This window comes from Acanthisitta chloris, unplaced genomic scaffold (genome assembly GCF_000695815.1).
Source record: "Acanthisitta chloris isolate BGI_N310 unplaced genomic scaffold, ASM69581v1 scaffold3997, whole genome shotgun sequence".
Classification (NCBI taxonomy): domain Eukaryota; kingdom Metazoa; phylum Chordata; class Aves; order Passeriformes; family Acanthisittidae; genus Acanthisitta; species Acanthisitta chloris.
Genome location: NW_008680906.1, coordinates 150,122 through 168,213, shown reverse-complemented (window position 1 = coordinate 168,213; position 18,092 = coordinate 150,122).

Genomic DNA, 18,092 nt, shown 5'->3' with positions numbered 1-18,092 from the left:
CCTGGCTGATAACCTGTAAAGAACACAATAGTTAACTATAGCTAAGAAATTAATCGCTGTGTGGCAGTAGTGACTGATGCTCAATGCATCGAGAGATGAAACTGCTCTTTCTTAAAATTCAAATTCAGCCATGTCCACCACAACTGTTTGTATGAATTTAGTCAACACCTTTTAGTCTTTCTGAGCTCAGTAAAATCTCCTGTTTCTTGTTTGCAGTTATTGTATGTTCTCTTCGCAGCACATCTAGAGAAGATCTGATTTTATCATCTGGAATAGCTGAGCTTTTACTCCCTCTCCTATTGAGAACAGAACTCTGTTTTATGCACGTCTAGTGATACACAAAGTAGATTCTCCTTCTTCCATCTTTACATGTGTCAGGCTTCATCAAAATTCTAAAATAAATATAAATAATAAAGATAAGTAGTGTTACAGCTCTGACATTCCAGCCTGTGAGACAGCATCAGGTTCCCCGTCTCAGACTCTCCGTCATTTCCCTCTGGGCTCATACCATGCTTGCCACATAGAGAAGATTTCAAGAATTTGCTGTCATTGTGTAATTTTCACCATTTAGTGTAGGCAACCTATGTCAGGCTGTCTAAACATTGAGTGTGGACTAAGAAGAGGGGAAGGCACCTCTGGGGATGGTTTGGACCACATAAGTAGAACGGGAGCTAGGTTCCTACCCTCTGGGCTCTGAGTCATGTTCAAAATATGTCTACTTCTCTCTCTGGAGTTTGCTGGGAGTCTCAGTTTCTAATCTGGACAGCTCAGCATGGTCCACATGGTGAAATAGTGTGAGGACCCCCCTGAGTGTTTACTTGAACATCCATGAGAATGAGGCTGTGCTCACAGTGTCCTCAGGCTCCTCTTTGAGGAGAGCTTCTCTAGGAATGACTGCTTGTTAATGTGTTTTTCACCTCAAGGTCCAACTTTGAAGTAGCAACTGCTTTCACAGATTTATTTATTTGTATTTATGTATTTGTTTATTTTAGGGTTAGCTCTTTTCTGTCTCCTCTTCAGACTTGATTCTCTTTGCGTATGTTGAAGAACATTGGTTTCTTGAATGTGTCACCACTATAATTTCTGTAACTGCCCACTCATTGCAGCATTGTAAGGAGCCTGTGTCTCCATGGGTCTCTGCCCCAGGTTTACCCTTGTGCAAGGTGCAAAATTTGACTTTGCTTTAGTACTGAGCACGCTTGAGTTCCCTCCTTGCTTGCCAATACCTTTACATAAGGCGGGCAGACAGTGCTGGCTCTCAGGAAGCAAAGTCCATCTTCTGTAATAACTTGGCTTGAGCCTGACTTTATGTTATGGCACAGATTCCTCATTTCCTATAGAGTCTGAGTGTTCCCACTTATGAGACCCCAGATTTGTGGCCTAGGATGCCAGGGGACATCTTGTTCCATGAACAGAGTATCAAAGCTCCTCCGTACTTGGCTCTGTCACTGGTTTTGCTGGGTGCTCTTATGTAAGATAAATTCACCTCTGCTTGTCTCTGTATGGCTGCCTGCAGTACAAAACAATGACATTTCCTTTGCAAAATCCTCCATGGACTACAGCAATCAAGGATTTTCCCTTTCAAGAGTTTTCTTAATATTATTTCATAGTTTTGCCTGCTATGTCCGTATTAGAAAGAGAACATTCTTGTGAGTGAGCTAACTCCACATCAACAAAATGGATCTTCAGTGTGGCTGGAAGATTTTCCAAATGTCTTTGTTTGGCAGCTTGTGATCTCCCCAATAGTCCCACAGTGTGGGCACCCTTGGTGCCCAGGGTCTCAAGGCTTAACACCTATCTCAGTTTCACTCCATGTGGTTTCATGCAGCACTTCCTTCCATTTACTGTCCTTTTTCCACCCAGGCATTTAGGCAGCTTCTCATGTTCCCTTTTTGTTAAGCACTGATTTCATCTTGGTAGCCCACATAATAGACAGAAGTTCTGCAAATGACTTTGGGTTTTTTGTTTTGTTTTGTTTTTTCATGTTTTTTTTTGGTTGGTTGATTTCATTGTTGGTTTCTGGGGTTTTTTTTTTTAGCAAGCACTAAGCTACAGGATATTAACTTCAGATAAAATCTGCAAACTGTCCTGCTACTGATCACATCAGCATCTCCTGATTCCAAAAGACTTTGCATAGTCTTTCTCCTCTATGATACTTGTGAAGAGTTTGAGAGATGAAAGACAAGCACCAAAACATAAACTCTTGATCTTAATTCCTTCAGATACCTCTTCTAGTGTCCTAGAGATGGTGAGATACTCAGCAAAATATTCAAAGATCATCCAGAAACATGAAGGCCACATGTTTGGGCAGATTGGATGCTGATCTATGGTACAAAAACATTTTGTCATGATATTATTTTAGCAGGTGTTTCTCAGCTGCTTCTCACTTACCATTTTGGTACATATAGTGTCATGAGAAGGTAGTGGGTGAGATAATATTGTCGATGCATAGCAGGACTGCAAAATCTCCAAACATCAGAAGCTTTATCTTGGTGGACTAATGTGACCCTAGGTAAACAGAGGTCTAGTAATCAGTTTGTCCTGCCTGATACACTTTGCAGCCTACATGTCACAAGTCTTGGTGTTGTCATGCTACAGTGTGGTTTGTTTTTCTTCAAGTTTGCAGCTGGAAACCAAACCAGAAAAGCAGATTTATCTCTCCCTTGGATTTTCTCCCCCAGATGACATTACAGTCACATTTGCCAGCCTTTGAGATACAGATTTATTAAGCACTAGATTTCTCTATTTCTTTTCTCAATTTATATCACCATCATAAGGTGCACAACAGGGGTTATAACCCCAGCAGAGAGCTTATATTTCAGTATCTAATGCTGGAATTCTTGTGCACCAGACAAACAGTGAGAGCTCTGGGACCAGCTGTAATGAGCACAGTTCTGGGAAGCATTGACTGCACCATTTTTAGTGTCCCTGCATTTAAAGGGCAGGTTGATTTCTGCTGCTCGGCATTTAAAGGGCAGGTTGATTTCTGCTGCTTGACATCTATCAACACATAATATGGTCAATCCATTCTCTTCTGAAATGTACATTTCCATTTCAGATCTTCACTGACAAGAACTTTAGCCTACGCAGACACAACAACAGGATCATTGCTGCACATGGCCCCTGCTATGTGCCATTCATTCTGTACTGGGCATGAAGCTCTAATTCCCCTCCTAGGAGGGACCTAAGCAAGCCAGAGCCCTGTGATTGTACAAACATTCACACACACAGTCTGAAACAAGCCATCAAGGATTATTCCTGGAGTGATTAAGGACAAGTCCTAACAAGCCTTCATAATAATGCAGACTATTTAAATCTTCTGAGGGCCAGGATCATATGGCAAAGGGCAGGGTAAATGAAAACAGGGTAATTTCTGATGCCATGAACGTGCTAAAATGGGAGGTGGGGAATGTTTCTGTGAATCTGTGGGGGGAGTTGACTGGAAGGAGGGGAACATTATAATAATAGTTAGCATTTATGTAACTCTTCACGTATTTAAACCACTGCACAAACACTGACTGGGGAGGAACTGGAATGCGCTGTGTGATACCCAAGGGAGAGCTTTTTTTTTTTTTTAGCATTGATCTAGGGTAACAAGTAGCTCCAGTCAGGGGAGCAGCAGCATGGCTTGCCTGGCACGTGAATGGGTGTCACTTATTGCAGCAAGGCCAGAGGGATGAAGGAAGAAATGGGCATGGCTGTGGTGAGTAGAGCATCCCCTGGGGAACAATGGGGAGATCTGGCTCTGTCATGCCTTCTTTTGTGCCCTTAGGAAGGTGTGAGAGCCTTAAAGTGCCATGTAAGTCTCCCTGACATGACCACATATTGCCCTTTGCTTACTATTAACTTGGTGAAATGTGAACAAATAGGTGCCATGATCAACAGCTGGGATTTCTCTCCCCATGGCATCAAGGCCAACTTGTGGGAGTTTGAAGTCTGATGGAAAAAACATTTCCCCTTAGCTATGATGACATGATGAGGTGAGGACAACTGCAAGTCCAGCTGCTACCAACAGAAGGCCTATGAAGCAGCAGCAGGGTCCTTGGCTACCCTCACTTAGGACATGTGTGTCCTCTATCAGGTTGTCCTCCCTGCGTTGCTGGAGAGCAACTGTGATAATACAACCAGAGCAGCAGCAAATACTAGCAGCTACAACAGGCCTTGCTTGTGCCTATCTTCCTACTATTAGCTCTGGGTTTCTAAGAGGTCATGGTGCTACCTGCAGCCTCTTACACAGTTGCCAGATTATTTTTTTTTTGCCTAGTGGTTGAGAGGCTTCTCAGTTCCAAGATGCCTGGGAAGCAGGTGCATCTGCTTTTGAAATGACTAGGAGCTGGGTTGAGTGGATGACTCAAATGGCAGGGAAGATAGGAGGAATCAACCAACGTTTTTCTGGCTTCTTTGCTGAACCAAAAACTCTCAGGATTTTTTTCCCATGTAGAATGAAGCACTTAAGGCCCTAGACTTAACACATGCCAAAAAAAAAAAAGTGTGTAGCAAGATAAAACATAATTTTAAATGGAAAATTCAGCTTTTCTTAAAAATAAAATAAAAAAAAGGAGTGGCTTGATTTTTACCCACTAATGCTTATTTTCTCCCAGAAAGAACCAAGAACCAAGTCACCAGAACCACTAGTTTAGTAGTTTTCATCTACTGTTTAAAACCATTGTTCAGTGAAAATCTTTCCCTGGAGCATTTCCCTTAGTGCTCCCTCTGAGCCATCTCTATGTGTATCATGCTTTCTTCATGCAGGATGCAATACTGGCCTCATGCTATGCACTGCTTCCAAGATCCTTCTTTTGGTTTTGAGTTTTCTTAAAGACTTCACAAAGGACTGCAAAAGGAGTTGGGAGGACTGATGAACACCTTCTCAGTCCCAGTTTCTCCAATGGAGAGGAGAAACCATCTATTTTCTGTTTACAGCTCCTATTTCATACGTGTCTCCAGGGTGGAAATGGATTGAGAGCTGCTCTGGCATCCAGTCCTGGTTGGAGGTTCCCATATCCCGTGTGCCTGGATTTATGGTAGATTTTGCTTATTCTTCCCAAGTGACATCTGAGTGCTATTTTATGTAATGTTTCCTCTTCTGGTATTTTGCTCTTTCTGCTTACTCTCCTTTCTTAAATCTCTTCTTTTCTCTAAATGGAAAGGCCTGTCTTGGTTCTTGAGAGCTTCCTGGGATGATCCTATTTGTGGACTTTAAGTGCTGTGCAGAGTATTTCTCCTGTTCTCCTTGCTTGTGACATGAAAATTGACTGTAGTCCTTGTTCTCTGTAGCACAGGTTTTGGTTCTTGCCAGAGAAGAGCTGTTGCCTCGAGTATTTTCTTGTGCCAGTGCACTCAGCTGTTGCATACATGAACTGAATATTTGAGGGTTACCTTTTCCTGCCTTGTGCTGTGTGCCCCATTGTTTGATACCCAAGCTTACAGCTTGGAAACCTCACAAGAAGTGCCTTTGTCTTACTGACAGACTTGGGCCAGGTTGCAAATGTCAACCCAAGGTGTCAAAGTGAGTCACTGCACACGCATGTATCTAGAGAGGATTTTCCATGCAACATGATGAAGTCATTGACAGCCGTGTTGTGCAACTGTTGGTCATGAATCATGGGGATTAGCAACTGAGGAAGGCTCAGGCTGTGGAACCAACTCGTGCAATTATCTATAATGACATGAATATAGAACAAATTAATTAATAACTGACATGTTCTTTCCACTCACTTGGCCCCAGTTGTCCCATTGGGCAACCTAATATTTTGTGCATGCTGTTGGCAGGCTCTGTTAGTACTCCATTGCTTCTGTGGGGGAAGCGAACGAGTCTCTCTTGCCTAAGGGAGATGTCAATGAATCTAGCTACTGGCAGGTACCTAGGGAGCAGCAAGACTTCCTAGTGTGAACTTGCTCTCTGTCACCCTCTCCTCCCTCTTTCTTCCTTTTTTCTTTATATTTTTTCTTTTTTTTATTTTATTTTTACATTCCTATTCATCTTCCTCTCCTGCTTTTTTGTCCCCTTTCTTTCACCCCTCCCCTCACTCCCCCACTTTTCCTCCATTTCCTCTCCCTGTTTTTTGCACACACAAAAAAAAAGTTTTGCTAGAAGATACTTTTTGTGTTTGTCAGCCAAAATTCTCTGCTCTCTTCCTGTAAATATTTCAATTTCATCATGAGACAGCATTAGTTTGTTAGCATTTTTTTGACTGAATGGGCAGCATATTCTTCTAATGTTTGTTTCTTCTGGGAGGTTTTTCTTGGTGTTTTTAGTGTCTTAGTTTTTTATTAGCATTTCTTCTTGCCAATGTTTTGCTGTGGAGTGCCGCCTGGGCTTACTATGAATGTTTTGGTATGAAGCAAAGAGAATTCATATTTCTGGAGGATTTATTACCTTGGTATGAGCTTTGGGCAAGACCCCGTCTCCATGAATATGCCAAAGGCAAAAATTCTCTTGGATTCCTTTGAGGAGCAGGACTGAGTCTTGCTTTTGCAGCCATGGATGATTGCTCTACCCCACGTGAGTCCTTGAGGGAAAGGACTGGCTTGGACAAGAATGGGTGAGACAGAGCTTGTGCATGCCATCTCCATGGGACAGTACTCTACTGAGACACATGACAGACTTGACTTGCTCACAGCACTGAAAGCCATCAGCATCACCAGCTTGAGTCCCCACTTCCCTTGCAGTAAATTATCAAAACTTCTCAGAGCTCATGGTCAGTATTGCCAGCCTTGGCAGCATTCAAAAATCATCAGTCAAATCTTGACAAACAGTGATGCTGGATGAAAAAAATCACAAGAACAGAAATATGTACCTATTTCTTTACAGCTGCTGCCTAGTTTGTGAGCCTGTAACTGCATTCAGATGTCATCTCCAAGTTTTCCCATGCAAGCATGAATGCTAGAAAATGTATCGTCTTAATAAAATAGTACATTTCACCTGATAGCAAGACCTGGATTGTGAGAAATGGATTGACTGTTGCAACAGTTGGGGTAAAATGGAGAGTGCTGCCATATGCCAAGGTGAGCTGGCATCCTGGGAGCAACACAAGTACTGCACAGAAGTGATAGGGAGATGGAAGACCTTGTCTTCAACTGGTTGACTTGGGTCTTTGGGCTGGAAACTAGGGTGTTGAGTATGTGTTTCAGCTGCTGATAAATGAGAGAAATTATGACTTTAGAAAGAAGGAGGCTGCAGACTGTGGAGATGCGAGGCTGAGCATATGCTCTGCTAAAGTTGCATTGCTCTGAGCAGGGTAACTACAACAGAGGTAGGTCTGATAATGGTAGGTTGCTGTCATATGTTATAGAGACTGATGGCTCCTCTGAGACTCAGCACTAAAATGCTTCACAGAAAAAAAGGTAGCATGTGGTATCCAGCAAACTGAGCCACTGGACCACATCTGGACTGGGTTTGAAAACTGAACAAATCTGCAGGTAGCAAAAATGTTTCTTGTGTGGAGTGTGTATGTGTGTGTGTGTTAAGGGAGTCATGAGAAATACAGATCATCTCCTAATAGTGTTTCCTGCAAATGCTTTTGAGCACAGCGTAAAAAAAAGTTCAGTTTTCTCATTTGACAGTAAAATGCAAGCCAGGCAAAAATTGAAAACCATCTTAGAAAAGCAGTAGAAAACAGTCCTGAGAACTTCCAGTTTTAAAAGACACAGATGTAATATTTTGTTAAATTAATCTTTATTTTCTGCCTCACGTTCTCATCAGCTTTTATTCTGTTCTGCCATGAAAAGGGAGGCAAGAAAGAAACAATGAAGAAAAACAAAGCTGAAAATGTTTCTTGGTTTTGTTTGGATTTTTTTACTTAAAAATTAGAAAAATTTAGGGAGGGGAGAAGAAAATGCCCATAAATTCATTTTCTTTTGGAGAAAAACCACAGTTAATTTTTTTAAAAATGTGTTTTTACCAATTCTGTCACTGTTTGAGTAATTCCATGCATGGAGAAAGAAGACTGGTTTCAGAATTCAAGTTCTGCATTCAGAATTCAAGTTTGGGGTCCATGATTCTTTTTAAATAGAAATGCAGGTAAACATATATGAGCTAGAGCAGTTCCTGCAGAATAATGAGGCTATTTATTTGGAATAGCCCTTATTCCCCACCTACTTATGATGTGTTGAGTTTTCAGTGACTAACTGGAATTATGATTAAAACCTCTGTCTGGACAGCAGCCGCTTGCCTTCAAGAGTAGTCTAACTTCCATCTCCACCATAAATAGCTGTATACAGTTTGCCACGTTTCTTCGAAGTTTTTTGGACAGTCTTAACCTGATTTTCCAGGAAACTCCTCTCCCTTGTACTTGGAAAGACTTATTAAGTAGTGCCTTTCTCTTTCCATGCCTATAACACATCCCGAGGGCCCAGATGAAAGGCGAAGTCCAATGATTCAACACTGAACATAAGCAGAGTAACATCAAAGAAATGAGAGGAGTGGGGAAACAGTTTTTGACCAGGAGGCTGTTAAACAATGTGGCCTCCTTCATATGCATCCAGTTGTGGTGTCTCTTCCTAGATCACTCTGGATTGGAGCTAAAGGACACATCCATGCTGTACATGAGCCCTACCTTTCAATGTAGTGCCAGTGTGTTGGGTTACCGTTCAGGAGACCTGAGGTGGAAATGTCAGCTGAAGAACACAAGGCTATTGGGAGTCTCTGTATGTGATCAAGCAGGTCAGAGAAGCATCTTCTTTTGAAGCCCTAAAATAATCATCCTCTCCTCTACAATTCACAATTAATAATCCTTTTCTTTCTGTCCCAGTGGGGTGCACTGTGCCATTTCTCAACAATGCATGCATTTTCTTTCCATTGAAATGCTATGAGGTTACAGTTTGCAAATTAAAAACTGAATGTTTTTGAATATTTTTTCCCACACAAACATTTCTTTGACTTGCAAAATCCTTTTCTGTTAGAAGTGTCAGTAGTAGATTTTTAACCCATTCCAAGAAACTTTCTGGTGTACAAAATGGCTAATGTCCTAAACTGTCTTAGGAATAGTTTGTCCCCATTTTCCTTGCTGAAAAATGATGATTTCTGGATTTATTTTGTTTCCTTTTCTTCCCTTAGCATTCTGCTTGTGTCTGTATAGTTTTTTCTTATGCCTGTACAGCACTAAACTTTGGTAAGGGTGATATTTCTGAACATGGAAAGTAGCAGAAATGGCACAGTAGTTCAGCTGGGATTAAAGAAGTGATTTAAGCCAAGCTTGATCTATAGGGAGAACTTTTCTGGAACCAGAATGCTTCTACAGTTTTTTGAGCTTAATAACATTGTAAGTCCAATGTACAGTTCTACAAGAACTTCTGAATGGATCTTGCTTGCTAATAAATTCCAAGTAATTCTTGCTGGCTCTCAGTCTTCTCCATTAGATTTTATTACAGGACATTTTACATAATGGGAGAACACAAACAGGAGACTTGGAGCCACAATTTCAGATCTCTTTGTTCTGAGGTTGGGAAATCAGTTTCCAGATGTGGACCATGCTGGAAGATTTTTTTCCCTTCTTTTGTTTTTTTTTTTTTCCCTTTTCTTTTGTGTGTGTGTATGTGTGTGTATGTCTTTCTTCCTCTTTTGGCCAGGAGTGAGAGAAGGAAATTAAGATGATGAATGAAATAATGAAAATAATAAAATAACAATGGTCAAAATCCTCTTTGTTCATGAGTCATGACTCAGCTGAGGGCAGCAGCAGGAGTGCTGCTGCAGAGTCTTCTCTGATGTCAACAGCAGACATCACTATAGGGACATGTTTAGGTACTTGGAGTGGAAGAGGTGGAGTCTGGGGGATGCATGGAGAAATTTACTAAGGACTTAGAAGGATTCTTAGGTCCATGTTCTCTCCCACGCTCCAATTTCTTTGCGCCACTCTGGAAAGACAACAGATCTCCCCAGCTGAGGGCTTTCCCAGCATGGGGTAGTCCACAGATGGCAAAGTTGGCTTCTGAATGAACTTCCCACAGCACAGGGTGTGGAGGGGGTGGACTGTCACCAGCTGATGGGGAAGAGAGCTGCTCTGAGAAGGACTCCCAAAAGTCAGAGTGAACCCTTCTCATGTCAGCAGCACTCTGGCTGTGGAACAAACACTCCAGGTATGGGTATGAATCAGGCTGTCTCCTTTCTCCCTCCTCCTTCTGTCCTCCTCAAGGGAAAATGAAGTATCACACAGCAGTGTCACTGTGGGCTTACCCCCCACAATCCCCATGACTGACGGGCCACCAAAAGGGACCCCCAGTCTGGTTACTGAAAAAAGACCCAGGGCTGGAGATGTCTGCAGGACAGAGCCTTTTGCCAAGGTTGCGTGAGTGAGGACAGTAGGATTAAGATATATTAGTGTTGTACGTGCTATTGCATCTATGGAGGCAATCAAGTCCTAGTTGGTGCCATCACTTCTATTGTTCTGCAGGCATCTGTTTCATTCCAGCAAGGGGAAAGACACTAAAATGGTTTCTTGTTAGATATCTATCAGCAGGGCTTTAGCCAAGGATCTCTAGGAGTGAATTCTGAGACAGTAAGCTGAGACAGAGACTTTAAATACAATGGGGAGAAGAGGAGTTGCATTGCGTCTCTAATCCATCTACGCGCCGACACTTCCGTGGTGAGTTACTGAGTCCCCTAGAACCATTTGGTGTTGCCTGTGTACATGAGCTGGACAGATGCTGAAGGAAAGAGAGGAAAAGAGGAACTCAGCTCTGCTAGCTCTGAATGTTTTTTCCTCTGAAATCACTGCTTTCAAGTTGTGGACACATCTGGAAGTAACAGCAAGCATGTGTAGCCTGTGGTTTTTGAGGATAGGAGATGAGATTCATATGCAAGGGTGAGAGGGGATGCTGTCCCTGTCCTGACAGTATGACCTTGGAGGCAATTGGAGGCAAACTGAAGGTAGAGGAAGAACTCCCCAGATCAAAGAGAGATGTCCATCCATCAATGCCATTCCCTCTGGAGGTGCTGGGAGGTTATTCTTGAATGTATTGGACATGCACAGAAGTTGTAACACATTACTTCTCTGGTGGTTATGATGAGATTTGCACCCCCTACTTAGGTGATGAGACACAAGGCTCAAGTCAGGTGGGCGATGGATACCCAAAATAATCCTGACTGTGTCTTTACAGCTGTGGTTGCAGCTAGGATATTTATCATAGCCTGAGAATAATAACCCCTTTTACCTAAACTGGACATTTAAGAATACGGCCACAAAGAAAGTACAGCTCTGAGTCCCTTTGCTGGCTGTAAAGATTGTTGAGCTAGAGAGTTTGGAAGGTATCAGGTAGCTTCGATACATCATTAGAGTTTTTGCTGTAGTCCTTCGTGGTTTTTGATTTTCAGGGGTTGAAACAGATTTTGGCCATGGACCAGACCGCTGCTCTATTTGCCTTTACATTAGTTTTACTCTACTATCCATTTTTATATGGTGTGAAATGCTTTCAGTCTCAACTGTGGGGTGAACTCCATGTTGGAGTCCATGGAATCCCTTGTCTGGTCCTGCTTTTGGGGATTTTAAACTCTGGTTTGGTGATAGTTTTATTATTATGCTGATTTATTCATGTATTTATTTTATGATGTACTTAGATTCTGTTTAGATAGAATTCTTTCAGGAGACTTCTTCAAGACTAATTTTTTTGATAGAGGAGTGAGTGTGAGCAGTATATCCTTGCTGTTACAACAAAAAGGTTCATTCAATAACAAAATATTTCTGGCATTTCCTCCTGATGACTGGATCAGAGGGGTCACTAGGATGGGGTAACAAGTGAAAGAGATGACTGTCTGATTTTTCTGCCACAGTCTTTCCTCTGATGGGGGTACATGCTGTCTCATCATAAGATGGGCAAGTGTCATGGAATGGAGAAAAATTTTCCATTAAATGTTTCTATCAGAGAATATACTTTTGAGTTTGGTATCTTAGTGTCTTGGGGAACAAGGAGGAACCTAATTTTTGCTGTGTCAATGTCTGTGGGTTTTTTGAGTGTTCTTTCCTTTACGTTGTTTCCTTTTGACTTTCCAATGCTATGAGAGAAGTCAAAATAGCAAGAGAAGCAGAAGTGACAGTTCACGAGATCACCACTGGTTTCCAGCTAAATCTCTGTGCCTGGTATTTCTTTCCTCACAGGCACTTCCGAAGAGCTGGTGCCAGCAAATGGGAAACTCTGTGTACGTGGAGTTTGGTAATATTTAGGCAGGCTGAATCTGCATTTTCATTTGTAAGGATGAGCTGACTCCTGGAACTGTACTACTTTGACTTGCAAAGCTTTTTGACAATTAGACCTTGAAAATCAGAAAGAGTTGGCAGGTTTCTTTCACCATCTTGGTAGTGCAGTAGTCAGAGGAAACATGTGTGATGCTTGCAAACCTGAGCAAGTAGGAGCAATGCTTGAGTTGGAAGAAACCAGAAGGTAACTGACCAAATTGCTACATGGGCCTCCTTGGAGCTGTAGCCAAAAAGGAATCATCTGCATTTCATTTCTCTCACTTGTATTCCATCAGGACACATTTCCTGAGGATCTGAATGAAGAATAATTTCTCAGAGGAGCTACTATTCCCTAAGTCATATAAAACTAGACACAGAGTCCACATCGATGAGCAACCCAGATTGGTCCTTAAGCATTTTCATGAATCCTTTGTATCTTTGAGCTCCAACTGCATGGCAAAACAGAATGCTAGAATGAATGAAGAGGGAAAATGAGAAACAATAACCTAAACCAAGCACTTATATTGAAAACAGGACCCAGGGAAGAACAAGTAAATGGCTCTGTAGGCCAGTCCTCTCTCCTGCAAATTTCTCTCATTGATGAGACAATGTAGGAATAGAACAGAAGTATCTTTCAGATTACAGACAGCATATTGGCAGATGCATGGACATAAGTATCAGAGATGACATGACTGACCTTAGCCTACAAACATTATTCCAGGTTTGTATTCATAAGCAGACGTATGGTCGTTTGCTCAAGCAAGGAAAGTGAGTACATTTGTCACTTTACCAGCAGTGCAGCTGTGCAGGGTTTGCACAGAGTAATTGTCCTAGCACACAAATCCCAGATGCTGTCAAAGCCCCGTGTTACCCGACAGAAAAACTGGAGTGGTAGCACTGCTTAAAAAAACAAAAAGGGGGAAGAAAAAAACCCAAGAACAACTAACTAATTGTCTTTAAAATGAGAATTACTTTTGATGTCTGCATGGCCAGCTGTGACATCCATCTGCTTTTCTCCTTCACAGTGTGTTCAATGCTGCTGAAGGTATGGGTGAGAAATCCATGTGGTGGTTTCAAATTCAGCATGTGCCTTGAAATGAGAACTCAGATGGGTAATATCAATGTGGTTGTAGAAGCATCATTTCTTTAGCCTCAGTAATGGGAAGACAAAAACCTCATGTGATTCCATAACCAATTGTTAGTTAACAACTACTCACAGTCTTATTTAATCCTCAAGTGCTAATAGAGGAGCAGAGACATGATTGTTTAAAAAACCACAGTTTTTCATTAAAAATATTTTATGAGGTTTATTAGTTAAGAAACAAATGTATCTAATGGGTCATAAATAATGTATCTGGGCAGACTACATAAAAAAATAAAAGCAATGCATAGGCCAAATACCACCTCTGGTTATATTGTGTAACCCAATAGAGAAGATACATATAAATGAGAACAAGACGCAGCCCTGTAATTGTAACTATATAGAACCACAGAGAGCTTTGACCACAAGAAAGTCACTGAAATTGTCAAAATCCTGACTCTGTGCCAGATACCTCAGGGCTGAATTTGACATCCACTGTGATGTGTTGCTTAGGGAGAGGACTCAAAGGAAGAAACATACCTCTGTCCCAAAAACCCCTGCCTTGAACTGGGCTAGCTGCCCAAAAGTAGTGTGCTGTATCACAGCATCTCAGTGTATCCCACCACATTTGTCCTCCCATGGCTTTTATTGATGCTTCACCCTTTTTCTTTCCCCCCTCAATGACTCAGTCTTGAACCTAATAAGATGGTGGTGTTACTGCCTTTGAAGTTGAGACAAGTCCTACCATCTGTTGGTACTGGCATTTTCGGCACAAGGCACCCATGGGTTTCATGCCAGTCCTGTGCTATGAGTGCATCCTCTGCCTGTTAGAACACTTGAAGTTCAGATCCCTGAGACCACAACCTTTGCTCATTTGGCTCAGTACAATGGCAGCAAAAAATCTGTGGTGCTACTCCCTTGAAGGCTGATGCTGGCAATGAAAAGAAATTCCTGGATTTGAATACTTGTCTGTTTACTTATTTATTTACTTTTGTGTTCAGCAGTGGGAAAATATTTTCATCTTTCTCCTTGTCTTGTCAAAAACACTTTATTCATCACAGCGGGCACCAGAGTGCAAAACTGGACTGCAATAATTTCTCCATGTCCTGGATGTCTCTTGGTCCTCAATGAAATGCTGCAAGGCTGGGAGAAGACTCATGAGGGATTTCTGAGGAAGAAATGGCCACCCTCATTCTGCGAGGCCACCACAACCAGCTCATTCTTCCCATTGCCTTGGGACATCAGCTCCATGCCCCATGTTGTTGATGGAGCTGCCAGCTCTTGCCTTGCCTCTCTGAATGGAGAGGGCATGCCCTGCCACTCTGCCTGCTCATCTTGCCTTCTGCTTTATCCTGTCTGTGAACTCCTGACCTTGATTGCTCCCTCTCCTCGCCCATGCTCCCCTCCCTCTTCCAAGCTCCAAGACGGTCTCGTGTTTCTTGGAATCCGGCAGTGTGAGGGCTTCTTGTTGATTGGTATAAACAATCTTAAAGGTCACATTTTCCCCCCCCTGCAGAGGGAGTTGGGGTGTGTGTGTCTAAAATAAAAGGCTTCTCTCAAATTAACAACCACAAGGATGTAAACATGGAAGCCAAAGGGAGCTGTTCACTAGCAGCATGAGCTGTGCCAAAGAAGCCCCTCAGGGCTGTCTTAGGAAAGAAAATGTGGGCACAAGATGTGGCATGCTCTTGTGGTTGGCTGGGAGGGAGAGTCAGGGTGCCAGGGGATCGGGGCAATCATGCCCTGTGTGAATGGTGACATCGGACTTAAGCAGCTGTATTTGTGCCAGGGCTGGCGCTGGTCATCCTGCTAAGCTGGGGGGGAATGCAGAAGTTGTGGTGGCTTTGAGCTGGAGAGGCAGGAGGCCTAGAGCTGTGGGACAGTGGATAGCATTTCACTTGGCCAGGTGCTGGGTGCCATCCAGCTCCTAAAGCCGGTTGGCTGCCTTGTGGACTTCAGTGGGAATTGGGTCAGAGCCCTGTCTGGGGAGAGCCTTGAAGAAAACAAGCAAAAAGCAAACATAGGTGCTCAGGGCTCATGCCTGCTTTTTGGCTGAATCACAGCCAGGTCTTCATTCTAGAGGTTTAAGCGCTTGGTTACATGAGTTCAGGTGCTGGGGGGAGTCACAGTCTTTGGCCAGCTAGGTTGTGCCAGGAAAACCATTTGTAGGTGCAGCCTACACTGGGATGCAAATCCTTTAACTGCTTTAGTTTATCTAATCCAGGCAGAGAGTTTAAATGCAAAAGTGAAGCACCTCTTCTTATCTTCATAAATTTTCTAGTGTCTGAAAGATTGTGTAGGTTTAATGCTTTCTAGCCCATTCCAGCCTGAGGGCTGTTAAAGCTGTTCTACACTGTGCTGCCTCTGAGATTTTTCTCCCCTGGTGTGTTTTAGGAGAGGAGGAATGTTTTGGGATGTTGGATGGTAGCCGCTGCCTTTTTGCCAAGGCTTCAGAAGTGAGCAAGTTAAAAAGCTAGGTTTCAAAACTGGCCCATGTCTTCAGGAAATGCAGGAAAACTTCATACCCCAGCAAACTTCTCTGAATTATAAATTAACATAAGTTCATTGAAGAGAAATCTGTGGAGATTGCTAAATGTGCAGTGATTTCATTCTTAAGAAGTTGCTGAGTAAAAATTGTTGGAAGTGAAGAGAACACTGAGGAAAGTACTAAATGTGTCTGCTGAACTTTATTCTTCCTTGTGTATCAATTGTGGCCACTGCTAGAGTCAAAATGTTAGATGAACTTGCAGAATGGCTTAGTAATGTGACTCTTTATTTTCTACATCTGCCTCAGCTTTCTGATCCCCTTTCTGAAGGAGACAGCCAGGCACAACTTATTGCAGTATGCGTTAGTGGGCATGTTCATAACCCTGTTGCTTTGACTGGTGGATGTAGGCAAACGAGGCCAGACCCAGTTCCAGCATCCAAGACCTGAGAAAGTATTCTGCATGGGTTTGTTTGGGTTTTTTTTCTCACCAATTTTCTAAGTAAAAGGGTTGGACTTGATGATCTTTGAGGTCTTTTCCAACCCGGTTGATTCTATGAAATAAGCTTTATGTGAATGTATACTGTATATGAACTTGTGCTCTTGCTTGTCCCTCCATCTCCTTCCTTAGGACTCTAGCTGATTTCAACCTAATTTAGGGAGAGGGTAGAGATTTCAAAGATAATCCAGTTTCTACAGGTATAATGAAATTTAGAACTGGTGAGGAGACACATCCCACTAATGGGCATGAATCTCAGAACTTCCTCAAACATGAAAAATCACACAGGGAAGAGATGTTACAAAAAAACTCAGCCATGGGAAAAGCTTCCTGGGCTCACCAAGCATGTTGGACACCAAAATTCATTAGATCTTCTGCCTTTTTTTTTTTATTTGTGTTATTTCCCTGAACCTCTACTTATCCAGATTCCAGTCCAGAATGGAAGCAGTGTCCTAGAAAAAGCAGGAAATCTTTTTTGGTTTTGACTGATGTTACAGTAGATCTTAGATGTCCAAAGATCAGGATCCCTTTGGTTTTGGATGCTTTCCACGTCATACACAATAAGAGACAATTCCTGGTCTGAAGTGTTTAAAACATCGACTGCAGACTGAACTGTGTCACCAGCTCACATGCCAGGTTTGCATCCAGGCTTGAGGGCTTTGAACTTGCTTTCTCCTCCTGAGCAAGAGTCCTTGGTTCCACACACTACCAGCTGTCCTTGCAAGAAATCTCCAAAGTCTTGCATCTGTAACTGAGCTTATGATGATGCTGGTGGTACTCTCATCCAATTAATGCTTGAAAACTTAGGTGCAGAGTATTTTCCTCCATGTCTAAACAAAAAATTATTGCCTATGTCCCTCCTCTTGCTTCACAGAACTTTTATTAGATGACAAACAGTCCATTTCTATCATCTGTGAGTTGGGAAAGGAAGGGACGTGGCTGGTTTGAGAAGATACATTTGTGTTTTAAATGGTATAGGTATTTTAACTATTGTGTGCTTTGCTGGTCTGTTGCTAAAGGGCAACAAACTTCATTCCTGTTCCCAAATGTTGCATGGCTGGGAAATGAGATCACACTGTCTGAGAGACATTTGCTGATACATCACCTTTGTTTAAATTCCTAGCATGCTATGTTTTCTAACAAAAAAAGTGCCTGAAAGAACTCCTGGTGGCCCAGAGTGATTGTAAATGTTGAGTTTCGCTCAACACAAGTTTGAAAACTGGGCGAAAATTCCTCAAATGTATAATTTTGCTATCATTTCAGGCCTGATAAGGACTTTGTGGAGGTTCATTGAATACTTAGTGAATGGTTAGAGAGTGAGGGCTCCAAAACAATTAAGAAATAGATTATCTATTTAATAGTCAGGCCTTCAGTGCTACAGCGAACAACTCTGACTTATTCTTGCTGAAAAACACAGTTTTTGTTAAATGAAACACTTCAAGGAAAATGATAATTTTCATAAAAAATAAACTGTTGTAGGACCTGAATACTAACCCCAGTCACACAAGCACTTGTCAAAATTTGATGTAGTTTTAGCCAAGACTGCTGAAGGGTTTTTAATGCTTTCTGAGTCAAGCCCTTGTAAGATGCTCCAAACTGAGTTCCATAAAACTACAGTTTTCCATGGGAAGAAATAAAAAGATGAAAACGAACAAAGACTGCTTCTGTGAAGCACCAGTACCTTTTAAGAGATACACAGTGGGGAGAACTGGTCTGGGATCCTTCTCCTAAAGGAAATGCTGGCTTTGTAGAGGAAAGAAGGAAAAACTTCATGCCCAGATGATATGGGGGTTTTGCCATTATTTGAATCTTCAGTTTCAAGCAGTCAGGAGAGCTGATACTTTCCATGACACATCT